The 24,163-nt window shown below is 41.5% G+C and overlaps 1 protein-coding gene across 3 annotated transcripts in view; it reads right to left on the bottom strand.

The window, feature by feature from the left end:
* The window catches only part of Zmat1 (zinc finger matrin-type 1), a 67,525-nt gene extending 60,450 nt beyond the window's left edge, over positions 1-7,075 (bottom strand). For 2 of the 3 annotated variants that reach the window (XM_085684988.2, XM_085684990.2), the window contains exon 1: positions 6,820-7,075. The gene's annotated coding sequence lies outside the window, so the exon portion shown is untranslated. Of the gene's footprint in view, positions 1-3,307; positions 3,398-6,819 lie in introns of those variants that run through there. The other variant, XM_085684989.2, reaches the window with a different exon arrangement.
* Positions 7,076-24,163: the final 17,088 nt, after the last annotated feature.

Raw genomic sequence — 24,163 nt, 5'->3', positions numbered from 1 at the left:
TCTGGAATCAGCTTAAACAGACTTCCAATAAAGGAATGAATGGTTTAGTCATGATAATACGTACCTTTTATGTTACCCTTACTCATTTAGCAATTGATTATCTTTAATTAATGAAAGGAGAAATGACAGGATGAACAATTCCAAATGACACATAAGAATAATGTCTGATTCACAATGGTACAAGGCTTTCAGAAACATATATTTAATTATCAAAAAATTATTCCATATTATGTAACTTTTAATTTGAGAGCTCCTAACTTTAAGTCCAAGTGAACCAGATCTATCTTTAATACAGAGATATATGTTTAATGGAGATTAATGAATGAAATAAAAGATGGGCTGTATCAGCACATTAGATTATTTGGTTAGTTGATATTTGCTGGGAGACAACTTTTGGTTCATTGTGGCTTCTAAGAGAAAATAAATTTTAGTTGTTTATAAGTTAGGTCCTAGCTCCAACTACCTATCTAACTGTGTATTAAAATTTAAAAGGACATGTGCTAAGGCTTAATGCAATAGTTTGTAATCCCTATTACTTAGGAAGCTAAGGCATGAAGATCAGAAAATCAAGGTCTATGTGAGCTCAGAGTGTGTTGAAGGTCAGGTGGGTCACCTCAAAGAGACCCGATCTCAAAATAAAACGTGAAAAGAGGGCTGGCAAAATAGTTAAATGCCAGAACACCTGAGGAGAATGTGTGATGACTTAGGTTCAGTCCCCAGCACTGCAAAAATAAAATACATACAAGAAATACTGAAGACTATTTAAATCCATTTCAGAATTAATATCAAGCTAAGCCAAACAAGGTGGAACTTAGTCTGTGGTTCTTCTATTCTTGCAACCTGTTAGAAGTCTAAAAGTACAGTTAGTCAAATGAAATCAGTAGTGAGCCACTGCCTCTTGATCCTTCAGGTCCTGTATGGTGTTAAGATACAGAGGCCTTACTGACTAGGGGTGAAAGATGATACAGTGGTGATAATGTGCTGAGGTCTGGTGAAAGCAATTGCAGAGATAAAGACATTTTACAGCTAAACAGACAGGATAATTAGACACAATGTGAAACACAAAGCAAGATTATCTTAGTCAAAGGCATCCCCCTTCTAAGGATACTGAGCAAAAGACCAGGTAGCCACTAACTAGCAGCAATATCCATGACTAGACAACATACATGATGGTATTAAGCAATCAAGCTAACACAAACTTAACACAAACACGAAGGGCCCAGTCAGTATCTCTTTTTTCAAAATCATATCCAATATTGTGATGAACTTGCCCACGCTTTTGTGGCCCTTTGCTAATAAGCACAAGATTAGAATTAATATTTTCTTTACGTTTCATCTTCACTGGATTTGTTTTTCAGTTTACAATGCATGGAAAAAATTTTACAAATGAGTGTAATAAAGAAACCAACATTGGGCTGGAGAGATGGCTCAGAGATTAAGAGCACTGGCTGCTCTTCCAGAGGTCCTGAGTTCAATTCCCAGGAACCACATGGTGACTCACAACCATCTGTAATGAGATCTGGTGCCCTCTTCTGGCCTGCAGATATACATGCAGGCAGAATACTGTATATTTAATAAATAGATATTTTTTTTTAAAAAAAAGAAACCAAAGTTGTAAAGTGTTCCATATTATTACTATTTTTTTCCATTTTAAGATCTGATTCTAGTTCTTAATGAAGGCTGGGCATGAAATTTTAACCTGAAATGCAAAAAAATATTTTTGAATTTGTACAAAAAAATTCAAAATTTGAATGTACCTCCCTTTTTTTCTACTCTCTTTGAAAATTGCAACAGACTGTAAATTAATGGCTCTGAAGGATATATTTGTGTCCTTAAAACTGATCCTCTATCCACGAGGAAGCCATCTAGCCCACGCAGCTAGTCACAATAGAAATGACTTCCTTTCCCCAGACTGAAATGCAGTGTGGTCAGAAACATCTTAGAAACAAACAGATATTCAGAGCCAGGCTTATGAGAATCAGGACTTTGCTGTGGGGGCCTCCACTCGTGCCTGAATGTACTACCATTTCTTACATTGTACATAATGATCAAGAGGCATAAAAGTGGTCTTTAATATATAGTAATGGTTCTTTTCATGTGGGTAGAACAGGAATCTCCTTCTCCATGCTATCAACTACAGAGTGACTTTCATAACAGTATTTTTTGTATTTACATATTCCTTACCATTTGTCAGTGACTCCTATATATTACCTAATTTAAACTTTATATTGGCTCATTACAGTAGTTCTTAATATTTCTACTTAATAGGACAGGAGATAAAATTTCAAGAACATTAAGTAATGACCAAAAGTCACACAATTAGTTAGCAAGAGAAGCTGAACCTGGTGCCTGGTGACAAAATTGCTCTTAAAACATCACTTATTCAATCCAATTATTGAGTAAATAAAATAAAATAACCATAAGGTTCCCAAAGAAGTTTATGTTAGTGCTGATGGCTTGCATCAAACAATTTTTTATAGTTATGAAAGATGTTAAAATTTGGAAAATCTAGGAGAAATACATATGTTAATTATATGTACTGTTTTTTCATTTTTGTAATTTATTGAAATGAAAGTTTTAAAAAATTGCAAGTAAAAATGTATAACATAGTCTTTAATGGTTACAGAAGGTATGGGACATGTATGTTGAGCAAGCATCTGGGTTCCAATCTCCCTTTATGAATGATAGAGTGAGTATTATGGAAGAGTATGGTCTCTGAAGTCAAGTTTGTGTACAAGTCCTTGCTTCAATGTCAACTAGTCTCAAAAAATGACCTAAGAATAATCTAACCAAGAAGATTTCTGAAAGACCTCTACAATAAAAGCTTTAAAACAATGAAGAAAAAATAGGCAGAATTAGCATTGGTGTATATTGTGGAAATGGCTATATTACCAAAAACGTTATACAGATTCAATACAACAACCCCCACCATGACATTCTTTACAGAAATAGAACATCAGTATCTAAAATATATATGGAGCCATAAAAAACTTCTGAATACTCAAAGCAAACCAGAGTCAGTCAAAAGAAATACTGGAGATAGCACGTCTGAATTTAAATTGTTCTACAGAACTGTATGTGTTTGTGTATGGGCATACATTTTCATAGATACCTCTCACATAAAATACAATATATAAAATACATAAAATATCAAAGCAATTATTAATTTACGACTTTCATTTACCTTTAAGAAACAAAAAAAATAGGTCCCACAAAATGACCTAGTAGATGTTTTAGTTATTCTATCGCTGTGACAAAACACCATAACCAGGGAAACTTATAAAAGAAAGAGGTTATTGGGGCTTACAGTTTCAGAGGACGAGTTCAGGACCATCATGACAGGCAGGCATAGGACTGGAACAAGAGCTGAGAGCTTACATCCTCATCGGAAAGCAGGAGGCAGAGAGAGCTAACTGTGAATGGCTTGGGCTTTTGTAACCTTAAAGCCTGCCCCCAGTGACACTCCTCCTCCAACAAGGCCACACCTCCCATACAGCTGCACCAGTGAAGAACATATGAGCCTATGGAAGCTATTCTCATTCAAACCATTACAGTGGGTAAAGGTACTTACCTTGTCAAGCTGATTACTGGAGCTTGATCCTCAAAAAACACATAAAGGTGGAAGGAGAGAACCAAACAAGTGTCCTCTGATCTCCACATACACTCTATGGCACATTTGAGCTCACACACAAACATACACACACAATAATAATAATAAATGTTCGTGGGTGGAGAGATGGCTTTGTGGTTAAGAGCACATACTGTTTTTGCAGAGAATCTGAGTTCAGTTCCCAGCATCCATGTTGTGCAGCTTACAAATACCTACTATTTCAGTTTCAGGAGGATCAGGTGCTTCTGACTGCCACGGGCACCTGCATTCACATGTACATATGCACATGTGGACACACCTACACACAATCAAAATAAGGACTAGCAAACTTAAAAAGCAATAAAAATGCTATCAATTATATATACTACAGTTAGCTACAACTGTTGCCTACAGTTGCATTTCACAGCTGTGGAAATGTACAATTATGCACTCTTGCATCACTGAAATACATTTATATATGTCATATTTCCTCCACTGTAAAATAACTGATATTTTAATATTTCAAATATAAAATGTGTAAAATGTATATTGAAATCACTATGCAAATTTCATATATATTTCTTACAATATATCACAACCAATACATTGGCATCAAGAAGATCTGTGATAGATTTTATATTTATACAAAAATTGGAAAGTTTTGGTACAAAATGCTGTCATTTTCACTAAATGAAAAATTAAGAGGACTTAAAGTGTTTTCTTTCACTTATGTCTATCTAAATTGTTTTTCTACAACTGACTTAAAAATCTGATTAAACAACATTACAGACTTCTAAATTTGCCTGATATTCTGTAAAAGCAAGCAAGAAATTTTAAACTAAGCCCCAGAAGTTTTATTCACTTCCCTTTCAAAGACTGGGGATCCCAGGTTGTGAGCTCAGAGGGAAGCATGAGAGGGACATGAGAAGTAACAACATTACCTCCCCCGGCTGTTTTACTTCTGCCTCCTTCTAACTCCTAGTGAGGCATGGATGGTACCTAGAAACAATGCAGAGTGCTAATTGATTGGTTGGTAGTGACTCCTAAAGCCACTCCACTTGACAAAGGGCCTAAGGTCAAGCAAAAGCTTACCAAAAAGCTGGGCAGTGGTGGAACAGTAGCCCCAGCTCTTGGGAGGCAGGGGCAGGTAGGTCTCTGTGAGTTTGAGGTCAGCCTGGCCTACAAAAGCTAGTTCCAGAACAGCTAGGGCTACACAGAGAGACCCTGTCTTGAAATCCCAAACCAAAACAACAACAAAATCTCACCAAAAAGAGGACTATGTAATTAATCATGTCCATCCAAAGCAGGATAACACAATGCTTGGAATATCCTAAACTCATGTTCTCAAATCTTACACATATCACCTCACCTCTCCTCCCCCTTCCTCTTTCTTGCTATGGTTCTTGCTGACTTAAACTGATTATATACCCCAGGCTGGCCTCCAAAGCCAAATCTTCCTGGTTCAGTATCCTTAAAGTTGGGTTATAGGGGTGTGCCACCATGCCCATCTTTTCTTTTTCTCCAATTTCAATCTGAAATTCTTCACTTAATGCAGTTGGAATGTTTGGTGGCAATTAGCTGAAAATGCCAACTCAAGTGTGTGACACACAAGTCATATGAAGAGCCTTTCTCCTTTCTGGCAACTCAGCAATGCTGTAGAATAAAACGGCCTGCTCTGCTCGTCTGGATGAAGTGACAAATTAAGCTTCTGTTTAGGTCAGGACCAAGACCTCAGCAACCCTACTCGTCAGGACACTAGTACCTAGTCCAGTGGAGGATCAGTGTGACTTCGCTGACCTGTCTTTAGATACCGTACAGTGCCTGGCACTGAACGTTGGCACAGATAAAGCTGGAAAGCATTAATTTAAAAAATGTAATTATATGTATTTGTGTTTATGTCGGGGCACATGATGGAGATCAGAGAACAATCTGTGGAAGTTGGGTTTTCTTCCTTCCACCTCTGGGTTTTAGGGATGGAATTCAAGCCTCCGGCTATGGCAGCAAGTACCCTTACCTGCTGAGCCATCTTATCTGCTCAAGTGTGAGATGCTTTAATAGCTCTACAAGATTCTCTTATCCATCTGCCTCAGTGCTGTAGGGTGCATAAATGTACTACCTCAGGGTGTGTGTGTGTGTGTGTGTGTGTGTGTGTGTGTGTGTGTGTGTGTGTTTCTGTGTTTCTGTTTGCCTGTCTGTCACAAAACTAGAAAACACATCATAAGAGCAGAAAAATAGGTCTTAAGGGAAGGTTATAGAGTGGATAGAAAAAAGAGGGTAACAAAATACAAGTAAGATGAAAGCTGAAGAGAGGCTAATGGCGGAGGGAGCAGTAGGAGGGGGCAAGGAATTGGGGGGGGGAAGAATCATCAAAAACTAAATATGCATGAAAAGCCCATAAAGAAATCCGTTACTTTGTATACTAATTAAATACAACTAAATGGGGTTTGCTACACTCCTAACACAGACAGACACACCCGTTAGAAAAGACTAGGACAGGCATTAGAGGCTGTCTTTCTAGTCAATTTACTGGTGGGAAAGAGATGAGGGGGGAGTGATGGCATCCTATACCTAGCCATATCTGAACTTTAGGCATAGAGGATTAAAATTTGGGAAGGCGTGCACACTCTTGAAGGTCTTAGGCTAATGTTGGTCATCAGGGCCTCCAGGAATTAGATTAAGCCAACAGTTGAACTGCCCAGAGTCACAAGCATCAAACCCAGCCCCCAAAGGGCTCCTGACTCAGTTAAACTGTCAGGTTTTCTTCAGGTTGTAGATGTTTGTCCATTGAATTTTGGAGGCTGGGCAAATGGGATTACAGGAGTCCCTTACTCCAGGGACTTCAGCCAGTCCAGCCAGGCTGTTTGCCAGAAGACCCTAAAAGCTGCTGACCTTACATAGTGGCAGAGCCAGAATAGGTGGTTCCAGAATTTGGCAGCAGAGGTTTGATCGTCTGGTATGTTGCATTTCAATCTCGTGTGTGTAACCAGGCGGCAAAGAGTTCCCTGGAGTCTGTCTGTAGTCGTTTCTGCTCTTGCTCGAAAATAGGAGGTCGAAAGCAATGTTCCGCGCACCACTAGCACCTATTGCTACTGCCTGCCCAGCGGGACCCAAGGTACAATACCGGGACTGACAAGGCCAGCTCTGCTTGGGCTGGCTGAGCAAAAGCACTCAAGACCACTAGCAAGCTCCAGTAGCCTGCTCCCTCGCGGGTAAGCGGAGCGGTTACTTACCGCGCGCGCCATCAGCTCCAGCACCTCCGAGTGGTCCAGCTTGGCCTGCATGTGTGCAGATGGAGAAAGGCAATGATCCGGGAAGAGCGCTCCCGGAACCACCTCCTAGTAACCACACGTGGAGTCCACCTAGTTGCTTGCCGCATCTCGGCGGCCGCAGGCAACAACTCCGACTCCCGCAGGCTCTGGATCTTTGCACACAGTTTCTTCACAGGAGCCTCTCGGGGCGTTTGGGAAGCATATCTCTGAGCCCTTGACTCTCACAGTGTCCCACTTTCCCTCCAAAGGCAAGCACCTTTAGATATCCCTGCGCCACCCAGCGGTCCTTAATTTTCTTGTGCACAAGGTACGTTAAGCCAAGGATGGATTTCATGCCAGGTAGTTACTACCAGAAACCCTATCAAAGGCGCTGTCCACTCTCCTTGCTATACCACTCACTTAAGTATTTTCAAGCTTAACATTAAAAATCCTAACTAGCTTAGAGGCTATAGTGAGCCCCTGGATTATTATTAATGCTCAACTAAATCTATTCTAGAAAAGTTAAAATTTAAATTTAAAAGTTTAAGGGACAGTGAGATGGCTTAGCAGGTAAAGGTGCTTTCCATATAAACCTAACGGCATGAATTTGATCCCCCAAATTCATGAAAAAGTGAAATGAAACACACACACACACACACACACACACACACACACACTTTAAATTTCATTTTGAGACAGGGTCTCATTAAGTTGAACTTGCAACCCTCTTGTCCCAGCCTCTGCAGCAGAACTGATCTTTAAAAGACTAGAAACAAAATTCAAAATAACACGGGCATTTTGAGGGTGATAGGAGAAGCTAAAACACATTGAAAGATTCTAGTGAAATTGGATATTGGATTCTGAGGTGCGCATTTTAGAGTTATGCCTCATAATTGTATAATCGCAAAATATTTATGAGCACTATATTGCTCTTTTATATAGAAAAAAATAAGCTATCTTAAGTAGCTATTGCATCATTTAAAGCTTTCCATGGATGCATTTTTATTTGTCTTGTATACATGTGTAAAATTACTAAATTTTAAGGATGATAATATGTATGTATGTATGTATATATACATAATTATAATACACAATTATTTGTAGTACTGGGGACTGAGACTAGGGCCTCATGCATGCACAGCCAAGTTAAACTACCTTATTTTAAGATGTAATATAAGTGAAATACTAAAATCCTAAAATATACCATTGTTTTGGCAAAGGCATTCACTCCTATAGCCTATCTGTTTATCAAAAGAAGAGAACATTTGTGGTCCCAGCAAAAGCATTCTCACTGTTCTGTGCAGTCATTTTGTTACGCCCAACACTAGAGGATATCGTGGGATCTGTCATAAAGTTAGTTTTGAGTACTCTAGAATACCACACAAATTGAATCATGCAGTGTTTGTGTATGTGTGTGTGTGTGTGTGTGTGCATGCATGTGCAGGCATGCATGCACTTGAACTCAAAATAATGCCTTTGAGATAGATACAACAATGCTGGAATACTGTTGCACTACTAACATTTAGTTCTTTAATCATTTCTGAGTTATGTAAATAGACCATAATAATTTATTGATTTTTCTACTGGTTACCACTTAGGCCATTTCCAGTTTGGGGTTATTACAGATGAAATTTGTTATGGATATTTTGTGCATAGATTCTTTTAAGCTCATGTCTTCATTTATCTTAGGTAAATAGTGAGAAGTGAATTACAGGGCCCAAAGGTGCATTCATGTTTAATTTTTACTCTGTCATGCTGGGGATTGAAATTAGGACCCCATTAGAAAAAGCCTGGAAGTGTTCTATCACTAAACTATAACCCTGCTTACTTTCACCCTGCTGACTTTCAATTTTCTAACAGAGTGTCACTAAGTTGCTGAAACTATCAAGTTAAAAGCCAAACGGTGGCTTTAAATTTAGCAAAACAGCATAGGCGGGCCTTGAACTTGTGATCTGGCTCAGCCTCTGAAGTATCTGGGCTTAGGTCAGATGCTTTTTAAGTGACAGTTTCAGTACCATTTGTTAAACAGTTCATCAGACCCCCGTGTTCTGAGTCACGTGGTGTTCCCTTTTAGCATTTATTCAATTCCTGTAAGCCTGTACCTTGGCTCAGGCTCTCTGTTCCAGTGCTGTGCTCCTATATTTCCTGCCAATGCCAGTACTACTCCTCGGCTTTTATCCAACAGTTTCTCCTACTTATTAAACATTAGAATTAATTGATCTAAGAGGAGTTCTTGATATTGTGTTTAAAATCATGATAAATGTATGTATGTGTTCACTTGTGAAGAACTTGTACCTTTTTTACATGGAAACACTGCATACCAGAATATATGCTCTTTCAGTTGTTCAAAGCGTCCTCACGGATCAAAATTCTGAAGTGTACAGACGTTTTCCTCTAGTTAGACAATGTGGATCAGAGGCCGCTGTTCTGGGCTAAAGCCTTGCAGGAGGCTCCAGCAGACAAGGTCAATGAGTGGAGTTTCTCTTGCCAAAATGGATGTTGAGAATGTCACTGTTTTCCTAAACTAGGAAGTTCCAGTCATCCTGAGTCAAGATAACAAGCAAATCCTTCTGCTTTGACCTTTATGAAGAAAGTCACCTTGAAGCACCCTGGTCTAAGGTTTTTTTCCAGTCCTTCTGTCTAAAACGCCAGCCCTCAGCTCAGCCCATAAAAGCACACTTTTAATTTTATAGAAAGAAGTATTGCCAGATTTGGGGATTTTGCCTTTGATATCTCCTGGCACACTTCTTGTTAACTTTTTCCCTGGTAACTGTAAGTTCTTGAGTGTGTGTGTGTGTGTGTGTGTGTGTGTGTGTGTGTGTGTGTGTGTTTTGAAAACAGCATCTCTCACTATGGCTTGGAACTCACAGTGTAGATCAAGTTGGCCTTCTATTTAAAGAGATCTGCCTGCCTCTAGAGCAATGGGATTTAAGGCCTGAGCCATCACACCTAGCCAGCCATTGATTGATTATTGATTGATTGATCATCTTTTATTGTTGACACTCTCATACATTTACATAAAAATTTTATTTTCACTCCGTATCCCTCCCGCACCCCTTCCTCTCCTTTGAAATCAATCTTTCTTCCCCAAAGCCTCCCCCACCCGCTTTCATATATTTTTGTATTATCTTTTTTATTTTAGTTTATTTTAGTTTTTTTTAAACAAGGTTTCTCTTTAGGTTTGGAGCCTGTCCTGGAACTCGATCTGTAGACCGGGCTGGCCTCAAACTCAGGGATTCACCTGCCTCTGCCTCCCGAGTGTTAGGATTAAAGGCCGCCCCCACTTGGCATGTGTTATCCTTTTATTTCTTCGTCAAAGAATCCTCTTATTTTCTCCCAGAGAGTCATGTGGCATTCTTGGGCCTCAGCAAATGAATTTAGGTACATGGTCATCCGCTTCATGCAGGAAGCCAGCACAGCTTACACGATAGAACTGAAGACCAGCTGTCCTGCTCAAACGTGTTGCAAGATCCACTTATCAACACTAGAAATCTCTGACAGAGTGAGAGCCTGAGAGCATGCATTGTGAGAGAGGTTGCTGAGATAAAATTGGTGACATGGATACCTATCATTTTCCACAAACTGTGGTATGGTACTCAGGAGCTGAAGAGTGCACACAACACAATACCCACTACAAGTGTGCGTGTTTGAGTGTGTGTGTGTGTGTGTGTGTGTGTGTGTGTGTGTGTGTGTACTTGTGTGAGCATTATGGGTGCATGGTTTTTAGACACTCCTGTTAGTAGGATGACCATAGGCATGTCAGGGGCTTCTCTTTTCATGGGCAGGTCATGGAAGGCAGGAAGACAGTTCAGTATGAAGGCTGGTAGGACTGAAGGCAAAGATCATTCCAGGATGAAGAGGTTTCTCATATCAAGGACAAGAAAAGCTGGTCAAAGACTAAGATTTGAGGTGCAACTTCTCTTATACTCAGAGCCACTCTGCATACAAGTTGGGTCAGCAACAACAGGGCCTCCCTGATGTCACACTTTCTGTATATCTCGGGCTGTCCTGGAACTTGCTCTGCAGACCATGCTGGCTTCGAACTCAGAGAACAACCTGTCTCTGTCTCCCAAGTGCTGGGACTAAAGGAGTGCACCACCACACCTTATTTTTTTTCCTAGTTGGCCAGATCATAAGATTTTATTAAGTTGCCCAAGCTGGACTTAAATTTACTCTGTAGCCCAAGCTAACCTTGAACTTGTAATCTTCTGACTACCTGGGATTTCAGGCCCATAGCATTATGACTGGTTGCCTTATCAGTTAACTAATATATATATATATATATATATATAAGTTATATAATATATATATATATAAAAGTTATATAATATATATATGTATATATATGTGTGTGATCTATCTATCTATCTATCTATCTATCTATCTATCTATCTATATATATATATATATATATATGATGCTGGGAATTGAATCTAGGATCTAGAACAAACCAGGCTAGTGCTTTACCACTGATATACATACCTAGGATAAAGGAGCCTTTTAATTTATAGCATGGACTCCCTACTAAGCTGGGTAAACCATGTTTCTTTAAATACACATTTGTCAGTTCAACACCCTCTCCAGACTGTTCTCACAATGACTTACACCTGCATTCTTGTAGCTGGCTGTTACTTGAGCCAGGAGGTGAGAGAATAAAGACCAAGTTGTCCACCACATGTGCTCTCATATATGTCCCAGCATCCAACAAAGTGTAACATTCCTATGATTCTGAAGGAGCCTCGGGGAGAAGACTGGGACATTGTGTCCTTGGGCTGCCTCATTCTTACGTGTCACTTGATTCAAGAGTTCTGTCTCAAGGAGCAGAAAGGTCTTGAGGGAGCAATGGTGTCATCTGGTGAAAGTTCATTCCTCAGGATTGTCAGCGAGTAAGAAAGTCAGCAATAGGTAAAGAAGCCATCAGGGAGAGGGTGAGAGTACACTCAAGCCAGTGTCATCATCTGCTGTGAACCTAGAAATGCAATTACAGTGTGTGAACCCTCTCAAGTTGTGGTCCTGAGAGGACAGAAGTGTCTGATAGCTATGACTTTTAGTCAGCTTTTAGGGGGGCTCCTTTTTATGGATAACCCAGGCCTATTTTGCTAGGAAGACATGTACTTTCTGATTCTGGACTTGTTTCTGTGGTGTGAGGCTACCTGGGACTTCAGCTTCTAGAACATCTGGTGTTTGGAACCTCTCGATGAGGTGAACATGGCTCCAGCCCACTTGACCATCTTCATCCTCCTATTTCAGTAAGGTTGGAGCATGTAGCCATTTTCTGCTCCCCAATTGCCTTGGCTGTGAGACATGTTTCTATTGCCCTGCCAGGCTCAACTGGATCCTGCTTGGCATATATCTTCTGGCCTCTGGGACTGAGTGGCAGCATAGACTCAAGTGCTAGATGGGACAGGCAGACGTGATGGCTTCGTGTCACTACTATCCATGGCTCTTTGAGGTCATGTTAGGTGCCCTCCTCCATTTGCAGCTAAGGCTATGGATCAGGTTTGTGGAAGGTAGGCGATTTAATTTTCTGCAGTATCCTGGGGATATCTGGAACAGAAATGGAACCAGTGGTCTTAATGAGGAAGAATCTAGTCATCCCACTCAGGAGCAGAGGTGCCCTTTGACCCTTGCTTACAAGAGAGTCCTCCTCTAGGCTTGACCACTTCTGGGCTTCCCTCCTAATTGTCTCCATCTGATTTTCCTGCTGGAGGACAAAATTAATTCATCCCGGTGTCTTCTGTTAGGTTCAGGAAATAGACTTAGCTAGACTCTAATAAGTGAGGAATCCAGGGAGAGCAATGGGTTGAGTGAGTAAAAGAATAAATGAAAGCTCAGTGGGAACATGAGGGAAAATGTGCTGAGATTGGTGATAGCGAGTGGCCTGTACAGGGGAGTAAGTTAAAGCATAAGTGAGCAAAAACGCAGCTGAACATCTTGAGCTTTCTTAGGTAGGTCCTGGCTGGCCCCCGAGCACTGCCCAGTGCTATGCTGACACCCCAGCACCAGCACCCAGAGAAGTCACTGCTCATGGGAAATAAAGTCATGGTTCATGGGAGGTGGGGCAATAAATCTGGATTCAACCTTCCTGCTCTAACCAACTTATGTCACATATATGCTTCCACTTATTTCCGCAAAATGTGTTGGCGGAGGACATTTTTGTAAAATGAAACTGTGGCATATTAGTCTGAGGGAACGATATCCGCTATTGAAGCAAAGGCACACAGGGAGGAACTGTTATCACTCTGGGCCAGACACTATAGGCAGCTTCTTGAAACCTCTGCTGCATTATTTCAACCATCCAGCAAAGCGGAAGTCAGGTTGCCATTTCCTCAATATGATTTCTTCAGCCCTCCTCAATGCTCCAGCTATACATATCTCTCTGGTTCTTTTGAAACCTTTTGAAAAGCTCTAATGAAGGGACCTATCTTTGCCCTTGTTACGGAGGACACAATCCCCCTAGCCATGTGATTTATTCTTTAGCTCATCTTGAGTGTTTACCCACACCTCATCTGAGGAAAGTGTCATTTGGCACCGAACTGTTGCAGTTGCCCCTGGCAACTCTCCCCAGCAAGCGGAGTTCCAACCCCATTCCTGCATCACTTCTCCATCCTTCTCCACCCCCTTCTCTCCACCCAGCTTGCCCTTTCCCTTAATTTATTTGTTTGTTGCTCTTGAAGGATATGCTGCCTGAGGCCCCCTCCCATTCCATATTCCCTTAATCCTTCTGTACATATGTTAACTACTTAAAATGTGTGTATGGAAAAGAGGAACAGGCAAATATAAGCTTTTCTACCCAAAGATGGAAAGAAGTGTGATCACAGCCAATCGGAACATTCAAGAGGAAAAAGCACCCCTGGGGGCATTAGAGCCTGGCTTGGAGATGGAGGAGGGATGGGCAGGGAGGGCAGACCAGCATAGAATCTGTGAACTCTGTGCTTGGCCTTGAGGATAGTGGAGAGCCATGGACAGCTGGAGGCGGGACAGATGGGGGCATACACAGAATGAAGAGTATATTTCCTGAAGAAGGAGTGATTAGATGGTAGGAACAGTCAGGAGGCTGGTGCTAGCTTGGCCAAGGAAGCAGAGACACTAGATAAGCATGTGCCAATGGCGAGGCATGCTGTGGGTCGGTAAGACTATATATACACCACCTTATCCTGCTGGATGTAGAGGAAGGAGGTAGGCTTCCTGAACTAAAGCAGACACTGGAGCCATTTCCTAAACCTGTTACCTGAGGGTAAGGCCCTGATGTCTTCTTTTTAAGGATGAGGTCTGTTCCTGACCTCTGAGGTCAGTGTTGGTTACAGGAGCAAAGAGCCACACACTTTATTCCTATGACAAGTACGGAAGGAGAGGAGGGGAAAGGTAAACCAAAGCCAGAGTTGTTGAACCAAGATGATGTGCTCTGAGGGACTAGTGAAAATCAAAGTTAAATGCAGTAGGGGACTGAGCCCGCACAGTGTGGACCACGTAAACATAGGATTCAGCCCTGGCAGGCCTGTTGCTGCTGGCATGCCCCTGTGGGATCATGACTCCTCACAGCGTCTTTGGCACTGTGCCATAAAGCAGCAAACATTTGTAGTAGGGAATGATGCCTCTTCATGAAGGCGGGGGTGTATCACCATCTCTGTATTTTCATGTGAGGCTTAGGATAAGAAAAAATTTCTGTTTTTTTAGACTGGATGAATCCACTATATCAGGACCCTCTGTGCTTCTGAGGAACATATTTAGTGAGAGACATGAGGCCAATCCCACAGTTGCCTGGTAGTGAGTTCCTATGCAGCAGGGAGGACTTCCTGGAGGCGGCGAGGATGGAAGAGATGGTGGTACGTCTATGCTTCAGAAGCAGGATGAGCTCCAGGGCTGATGGTCGTGAGCCCCTTGGCCCCTTTCCAGTAGAACCATGTTCTGCCTCTGTGCACTCTCCCAGAATTTCACATATCAGCAGATCAGACAGCCTAGAAAGGATTCTCCAGGCTGCTTCATGACTGCACAGTCACTTGGGCCCCCAGGCTTCCTGAACTGCTCCTTGGGTCAAGGAACTAGGTTAGAATGGGGGGAGCAGAAGTTTTGGCAAGTGAAGACTCAAGCCTAGACTGAGGCATCCTGGGCCCAGCTAGTACTAACTCCGGTGAGCTAGTATTGCATGTGCCCATGACCAGCACTGCCATGGGGACTGGCAAAGTGGAAGACAATCAGGGCTACATTGCTCCACAAAAACATAAAAACTTCCCCTGAGAGCCACTTGTTAGATATTTGACAATCTCTTCACTGGCAGGGAGCCCCAAGGAAACAAGGAAGGGAAGAGTCCCAGCCACAAGGTATGAAAAACAGCTAAATACTTCACAGACATCCAGACAAGCAGACATAGGCATAACCATACATGACCTAGGCACAATCATGTTCCCCAAACATGGATATACTCACACAGAGAAACACTAATACACTCACAAATGGATTCAGAGTTGGAGACACACTTGGACTCACATTCACCTGTTCCATGTCCCCTCCCCCACGTGAACAAAAGGAAGTGAGATTCAGCCAGCCTATCATTTTTCTTTCCCTCGCCTCTCTCTGACAACAGATGCTTCTAGTAGCTAATCAGTCATACCAAGACTATGTGATCTTGCCTTTGCTCTTTGGTCACATTATTCTTAGATGGACAAACAGAACTTAGCGCCATTTTGTCCACTGACAACTCATTGCCAAGTGTCTACTTACTCAACCAACACTCATCATTTATGCTCTAGCCATCCAGCACTGCTCAAAAACTCCCACCCCCCATCAACCCATCCTCAATCCATCCATTCACACATCCACACATACAACCAATAACCTCATCAGATTCCCCATTTGTGCGAGTCCGTGTATGAAAGCCGTGAACTTACTGTGAACTATGGATGGAACACAGTGAAGAATGTTCTTCTCACAAGGTGGCCTTCTACAAAGAATTGTATACATTGTAAGTGAATGTGCTTGAATTCAAGAACATAAAGGGAACGCCCTGGCATGTCCACATTATTTCTGTGAGAAAGGCAAAGGCCTGAGAGAAATAGTCTTGGCTCTTTTCACATGACCAAAGATGATAAGACATAGCACCAGGTATATTCCCTCTCTGTACTTGTGTTTGCTTAAGCTACCCATAATCATCAACTCATGTTTTGCTTGCTTTAAAAATACAATTGAGAAGTACTTTCTTTGCACTATTCCTGATCTCAAATACCTGGAGTCTTCTAGTTACCCATGTAGGATTTTGGAATATCCTTCAATCTGTGAAAACAGCCTAGCTGGCCATGGAGCAGACTGACACCCATCCATATAGTCATATATGTATGTGTCCATCTATTCTTTCATCTACTCAACTTAGCCTCGCTGGCCATGGAGCAGGCTGATGTTGTAAGGAGAGGTCCCCTTGTTTGTCCTGGTCGCCTGGATAGCTTACACCCAAAATAACTACACAGAAACCATATTAATTAAATCACTAGTTGGCCATTAGCTCTAACTTCTTATTGGCTAACTCTCACATATGAGTTTAACTCATCTCCATTATTAATCTGTGTATCGCCACGTGGCAGTGGCTTACCAGAGATTCTAACCGGCATCCGTCTCAGGCAGAGGATCCATGGCTTCTCTCTGAATCTGCCCTTCTTCTTCCAAGCATTCAGTTCTGTTTTCTCCACCTACCCAAGTTCTGTCCTATCAACTAGGCCAAGGCAGTTTCTTTATTCATTAACAAATGAAAGCAACACACAAACAGAAGGACCTCCTACACCAGGCTGACACCCATCCATCTAGTCATCTATGTATGTATCCATCTATTCTTCCATCTACCCCATCCATTAAGCCATTTGCCCATCTATGAACTCATCTTTCTACCCACCAAATCACACATCTATGTATCCACCAACACACAGGAGTCATCCATCCACCTGTCCATCCAACCACCATCTGCCTCTCCATTCAGCCATGTGCCTGCCTATCTATCTATCTATCTATCTATCTATCTATCTATCTATCTCCATCTTTCTGTCTATCTGTCCACCAACCAATCCACCCATTCACCTAAATGTGTATCTAATCCTCCATTATAACCTACCTTGTAAGTTTATCCATTTTTGTTCTAGGAATTCTTTCATTGGGGACAAGATTATTTTGGAGTTGGTTGGACTATACATTCACTTGTTCTAAATTGAGTGGGAAGGAAATAGTTGGGGATTTCTTAGGGGAAGCTTGATCTGAAGCTGAGTACCCAATATTATTGTCCCTTAGAGAATAAGGGGATTTACCTGCCTGTTGTGTGTATCTTGTGTTTGAGATTTGTGTTATATCTCTAAAACTTGTATATATGCTGTGTTCTGTGTTTGTATATGTGTTACATATGTGTATGTTATATATGTATATGACTGAGTGTTGTGTATGTTCTGTTTGTTGAGTGGTGGTATGATAGATGTATGTATTATGTACTAAATGATATGTGCTGTCTGTTATGTGTGTGGGCTATGTGTTGACTAGTGTGTGAGATATGTGGTGGTTGAATGTTGTGTTTATGGTGTGTGTAATGGTTTGTGCCCATGCTATGTGTGGTTTGCCCGTGTTATAGGACAGAGGTTTCCAGAAGTGTCATCAGGTAAGGAGGGGAATTTATAACCCTCTTCTCTATCCTGTGCCACCTTTTCTTCCCCCTGGTCTTCTGCTAGCACCTGCAAAGGAGGCTTCTCCTGAGGAACATTTTTGAAAATCCACTGTTCCACTTACTCATCCATCAATCAGTCCAGCATTTGGGTCCCACGGTCATGCTCTCTGCCTTAGTGAAAGGCCCTGGCCTTCAATTCCCAAGCACAAAGGGCCCTTGAGAGGGCAGCAATGGTAAGGCGTGGTCAGCTGGGTGTCCTCTGTTTCTTCTAATTTGATGCATGCAGGAGTGTTCAGCTGAGCAAGACAGCGAGGCTTCCATCTCTCTGGCTCACTAAAGCCAGAGCACAATTTGAAGGTATCCGGAAGTCCCCTTACCCCTATGCACACTACATGTGGAGATGAGTTTGGCTTGGTGTAGGGGTATATTCTAAAGATGGAAGACATGACAGTTGAAGAGAGTCTTCCTTTTATTGGGGGTGGTTTTTCAAGGACAGTACTCAGGCACCAGACTAAGGGGTTGGAAAGGCAAGCCAGTGTATAGATGAGAGATACTGAAGCTGGGACAGGGGAAGGGCTCTAGAGAAAGCTGTCACTCCATAGACACAATGCTGAGTTTCCTAACCAATGACCTTGTAATCCTTTGTGAGAAGATTTTCTGAGAACTGGGAGACATGTAAGTGATAGGGTAGGAGATAGGGCTCTAGGGACACCATGGCCCTTAATTTCCATCTTCTCAAGTGGCAAGTTCCCAGGTCTCCACACAACTCTAGAGGTCATTTTACCAGAAATAACTTTGCCGCTGTGTTCTTTTAAAGCAGTGGATACGGTGACTGTTGGAGGGTTGCTATAAGGTATGGAGAGGAGGACCCAGGGTTTGTTCCTGATATATGAGGACAGGAGACTCTGTGTGATAGACACAGGGTGCAGAGGACAATGTTACTGGTCACGGAGGGAGGAGGACCCTGCTTCCTTTGGGATGATTTAGTTGCAGCCACTCTGGTGGCCTGAGAGGGAAGCAGCAGAGACTCACAGCAGCTGTGCAAATGTGAGTTGTAAGTTCCAAAGTGGCAGTGAGTTCCTATTCCTGCCTACCTGGAAATTAGACTTGGAACTCGCTAACATTTAGGTTGCCATGGAAACTCATTACTGTGCACTGTGCACTAAGGAAAGGGCAAGACCGATGCTTCTTTGTAGGCCTGCAATGCTTTGGGGGGGGGCTGCTGTGGATGGGTATCCATCCTCCACTCTACACACTCACAACTCATCACAAGGTGCTCATAGACTCAGCTCATCAATCCAGTGTCGGAGGCGGGCTTCCATTTTCCTATCCCTTTGTGCCATCTGTTCATGTCTCTAGTGCCATAGCTAGGTCTCTACACTCACTTGTGCCATCATGTGACCTCTAGCTGGTCCAGTGCAGAGGCTCCCAGGACCTCCCGCTGTTCTTTCTTAACTATTCTCTGCCATCCAGATTCAGGCCTGACTTGTTTCCTTCCCGGACAATAGCTTTATCAGTTTTCGAGAGGACTATAAGCCTTCAGCCTTCTCTTCATCTTTTGAATCCATAGTGCTTGCTGACAGTTTCTTACTCCCCTCGGATGAACCCCAATCTTCTCTTTCTGACATGAGGTGGCATAATTATCAGCAGCTGTCTCTTTCATGACCTTGAACAAAAAGTACCTGTCCTGGAGCTTGAATGGGCTCAGCCACATGGAAACAAGTGAGCCACAAATGAACAAGTCCTGGGCTTGGCTGTGATCCAAAATTATAGGCTTCTTGGAAAGTCAATGCCTGGAGGTCATGGGGAGAGCACGGCCTTGTATCAGCCAACTCTGGATACATTTCATAGACCAACAGCCTTTGTGGGGCCCTCCCGGGACGGAACTCAAAGTGGAGGATGCCTGGCTCCAGCATATGGGGATGAGTGGCTATGTAGTTTTCTTTTTGAAATGGACAGTCAGTGTGGCAAGTTTCTTTCCAGAAAGAAGGCAGAGTTGCTGGCCGGGGAGGGCAGACAAAAACCTTGACAACTGTGCCAGGTGTAGGGATTTTTTTTGGCCGCTATTTCCTTCGAAGACTTTAAAATCTTATCATTTCACACTTCCCAGGTTTTAGGGCTGCTGATGAGACATCTGGTATTATTTGGATATATTTTCTTTTGCCTGTGGGTTAAGATTTCTCCCTTAGTGCTTTTAATACTTACTTTCTAAGTATTTTTATACCACATTATGATATTATACAATAGTATGCTGTTCTGTGGAGACGTTTTCTGGATGTATCGGTTTAGGATTCCAAATTTCTCTTGTGTTTAAATATCCATTTCTATTGCTATGTTAGGAAATTTTCTCTTGCAATTTTACTGAATAAATTATGCCTTTAATCAACATCTCTGCTCGTACATTTGTCACGTGCATTTGTAGTTATGGTATTTTGATTATGTCTCAAATCACAATCAAACACAAGGAAAGTTATTGGAGTTTTGGGTCATAATCATTCCTTTTTCTTTACATGTCTATGTGCTGATTAGTTGTTTTGGGTCAACAGGAAACACATTAAAGATGCCCTGGAAAAGAGAACCTCAATCAAGGACTTATCTCCATAAACTGGCTTGTGGCCACATCTGTCTGGCAGGCATTTCTTGATTGATGATTGATGTGGGAGGACGCATTCAAACGTGGGTGCGCCCTCCCTCCCCCGGGAAGGTAGTCCTGAGTTGGGTAAGAAAGCATGTTAGGCAGAACAGGGGAAGCAAGGAAACCAGTAAAAGCAGTGTTCCGCCACCACCATTGTTTCAGGTCCCCTTTCCAAGGCCCTACCTTGGCATCCCTTCATAATGGGCTAAGTAAGCCCTGCAAGCCAAATATATACCCCTTTTTCCCCAGTTGGCTTTGATTATATTGTTTTGTTATAGCAACAAAAAGCAAAATAGGAAAATGTCTGAATGGGTTATTGTCTGAATTTATCCTCAGTTCCTGAAATTTGTCCACTTTGCTCTTTCCTGTTAATGGTTTCCACTGTAATTCTTATTTGATTGCTTCATTTCCAACATTTCTGTTTCATGCTTTTTGCTTTTTTTTTTTTTTTTTTACTTTTCTTGCTGACTTTTTCTCCATACTTTTGGACTTCTGTGAATTAATGCCCTTTTCTTCCATTTTGCTGAATTTTTTTGTCTAGGGCCTGGTTTAGTCTTTTTACTTTACCTGCTTATTAGAGTTCTCAATATGGTTTTTATATTACATTTTTATTTATTCTATTTTATGTCAATGAATGCATGAATGTATACAATGTACATACCTGTGCCACTGAAAGTCAGAAGAGAGCATCAGATACTCAAGAAATGGAGTTTAAGATGGTTGTAAGCCATCATGTGGGTGCTAGGAACCAAACCTGGTCCTCTGTAAAAGCAACAAGTACTTTTAACCACTAACCACTTTCCTTGCTTTGCCTGCCCCCCACCCTCGAACTAGTCTTTTTTATAAAAAGTAAGATTCTGAAATATTTTTCTTATATTTCAGCTACCTCATTATCTTTACTTTCCAGAACCAAGAGGCTTCTGAGGGTTTTTTCCCCCTTTTCTCTCTTCTTCAACTTTTTTATGCATCTGTTTCATTTTATGTGAGTCCCCCCGGTGAGTGCTCTTTGTTTGGATTGTGCCCTCCACTATTATTTAGGGGTGAAGCAGACTGCAGTCTCTGATACAAAGATCTGACAGCAGGCCAGCGTTGCATTGCAGAAGACACTTGCGTGCTTCATTTGTGTTTCTGATAAGGTCCAGAAGAGAACATCCCAATGTGGGAAAGTCACTTTGTGCTTATCTGAGGCCTTCTGCCTTCTTGTTACAAAACCATCTCTGATGCTTGTGGAATCATTCTTTCCACAAGGGAGACACTTTTTGAGGTTCTCGGGGAATGTGTTAGACCCACATACTTGTGCTTACTGTTTTCATCCAGACCTGCCAGAGACTACCCTAACCAGTAGTACACTTCCCACATTCCTGTGGGGCTTGTTCATGCAGACATGATGCCTCTTCATCAGTCAATCTTAGAGTGCCAAAGAAGAATAGTGGGTCCAGGCTACCCTGCTACACGTCTGCTTCCACCTCTACAGCCTGAACTACTCTGGATGTCTCTCCACATACATTTATCCAGGTGCTCTACATCTCTACAGCTCAGACAATCTTCATCCAGCATCCTGCTCCCATGATACCTATCTTCTAGAGGAAAGGGCACCTCCCTGGCAGTTACCACTGACATTGACCTGTTGCAAGCAGCTGAATACTGGCTTGTCTGCTTTCCCAATGGAGAAAATCCTGTCTGTCTGTTTTTCCTTTTTCTTTTGTCATATAGTCCTTTCTCTGTTATCAAAAATGACTTTTATTTCTGGTTTGGTTGCACAGAGGCAGCTTCTAATCTTTCCCAGAAGTCTGTCTACTTTTAATTCCCCTTTCTGTTATTTGGCAAATTCCTATATTTATGTAATTAATTTAAATTATTTTCAACTCCATTATATCCTCTCATCTCCCTCCATCTCTAGCCCCTCCATCTCTAGCCTCCCCAACACTAGGTCCCCATCTCTAGCCCCTCCATCTCTAAGCCCCCCATCTAGCTAGAACCCTTCTTCCAAACAAATCCCTCTTTCTTCTGCTTTCATGCTCTTTTTGTATGTGACACACTGAATTTTGAGTTTCTTGTCTGATTCTGGGTGGAGGGTTTTTTTAATTGGAGCAAGAACACATTACTAGTGGTTATATCACCAAGGAAAATTACACTTCCCCTACCAACAGCCACTAGCTGCTAATAGTCTTTCATGAAGGAAGGGCTTGTGAGCTCTCCACTGTATTCACCATGAAATGTTAACAAACCAAATCTTTTGCAGACAACCACAGCTGCCATGAGCACATAAACACAATGCTCATATCATGTCCAGAAGACATCAATTTGCTGCATACCTGTTCATAATCTGACTCTTACACATTTTCCATCCCCATCTTCCATGATTTCTATAATCTTGGAGGGAATGATATAGTGTCTAAACTGTTTAATATTACTTTGGAAAAGTGCATTAGCTGCTGGCATCATAGATGGATGATTACAGTTTTGGTGCCATTGCCTCTGTTTTGCAATCGAACCTTTTTATGTTGATTTTATTACTATTAGTATGCTTTTAGTACTTCTAAAGTTTTTACATTTCTAAGTGCCTAGCTCATTTTTGTATAAATTTATTATTTGTGGCTTCACTGTACCATATAACAGATCATATAAATTTTAAACAATATTTATTGAGATTTACTTTACACTTAAATATTATAAATATGTTATTGCACTTGTGACATCTCCTTGGCACTTGTGCCAAGGAGATGTCACAAGTGCCACTTCTGCCCATCTTGTTACTCTATTCTTTTTTCTAAAAATTTTTCCTTTTATTAAAAATAGATTTTTTTCTCTCATAATATATTCTGATTATGTTTTCCTCTCCCTCTACTCCTCCAAGGTTCTTCTCACCTCCCTGCCTATCTGGATCTACCCCCATTCTGTCTCTCATTAGAAAATAAACAAGTAGATTTCTATGGGATAACAATAAAATAAAATATAATGAGACAAAACAAAAATCGCACATCAGAATTGAACAAGACAGCCCAACAAAAGGATCCCAACAGAAGCACAAGAATCAGAGACCAACACGTTTGCACACTCAAGAATCCCATAAAAGCACTAACAGGAAGTCATGATAGATACACAAAGGACTCATAGGATAAAAAAGAGTTTAGAAGTTTAAAAAATAATAAGCTTTTTAAAAAAGTTCTAACAAGACATTATGAGACAAGGAACCTCCAAAGGTGTCACTGAGTTCCTTTGCTGTTGGCCATCTACTGTTTGACATGTAGCCTGCCATTAAATGTAGTTTGTAGTTCTGAGTTAGTGGTGGGGGCTTGTGCCCACTTCTTTCAGATTTAGGATTCCATCTAGTTATCACACTATTCTTAAGGAGCCTCTTTCCTTTCTGTCAGTAAAGCACTCAATCCTTCCCTCTCTTTCCTTTTATGTATAGTCTGTCTCTGTTCTGCCTGTGTCTGTCTTTGTCTCTCTATCTCCTTGTCTTTCTCTGTATCACTTCTGTTCTTAGCTCACAGATGCTAATTGCCAAATGGACCGCACAGTATGACTCTCATGACTCCCAATGTACTAGTAAATGTGTTTCTGGTTATTTTTTGTCATTAATGAATCTATATTTTATTATATAAACTTCCAGTTTAATTGTTCTTAGTTTCTATTCTAATCTGTACTTTTAAATCATGTTCATTAAAAAATTTATGTTCTATTATTTTAAATTTATATCTGTGTTGTTTTTCTTTTTGAGACAGGGTCTCACCAAATAGCCCTGGCCTACTAGAACTCCTCATATAGAGCAGGCTTGTTTAGAGCTCACAAATATTCACTTGCCTTTGCCTCCTGAGTGTTGAGATTAAAGGCATGTGATAACACCCCATCTGTCTCATATCTTTCTTCTTATTTGAATGTTTTAAATACTTGTATCCTTTGAAATTTCCATACATGTATATAGTGCATCTTGATTATATCCCCTCCTCCATTTTCTCCCAGTCCTCCCAACACATCAGTCTCCCAACCTCATTCTGTTACAAAACTGAATCCATTTACTGTTGCTGCCTATACATGCGTGTTTATGGATCACC

The sequence above is a fragment of the Myodes glareolus genome, chromosome X, assembly GCF_982192425.1.
Source record: "Myodes glareolus chromosome X, mMyoGla1.1, whole genome shotgun sequence".
Classification (NCBI taxonomy): domain Eukaryota; kingdom Metazoa; phylum Chordata; class Mammalia; order Rodentia; family Cricetidae; genus Myodes; species Myodes glareolus.
Note: the sequence above shows the minus strand (reverse complement) of the source record. Positions and strands in the feature narration are given on the sequence as shown.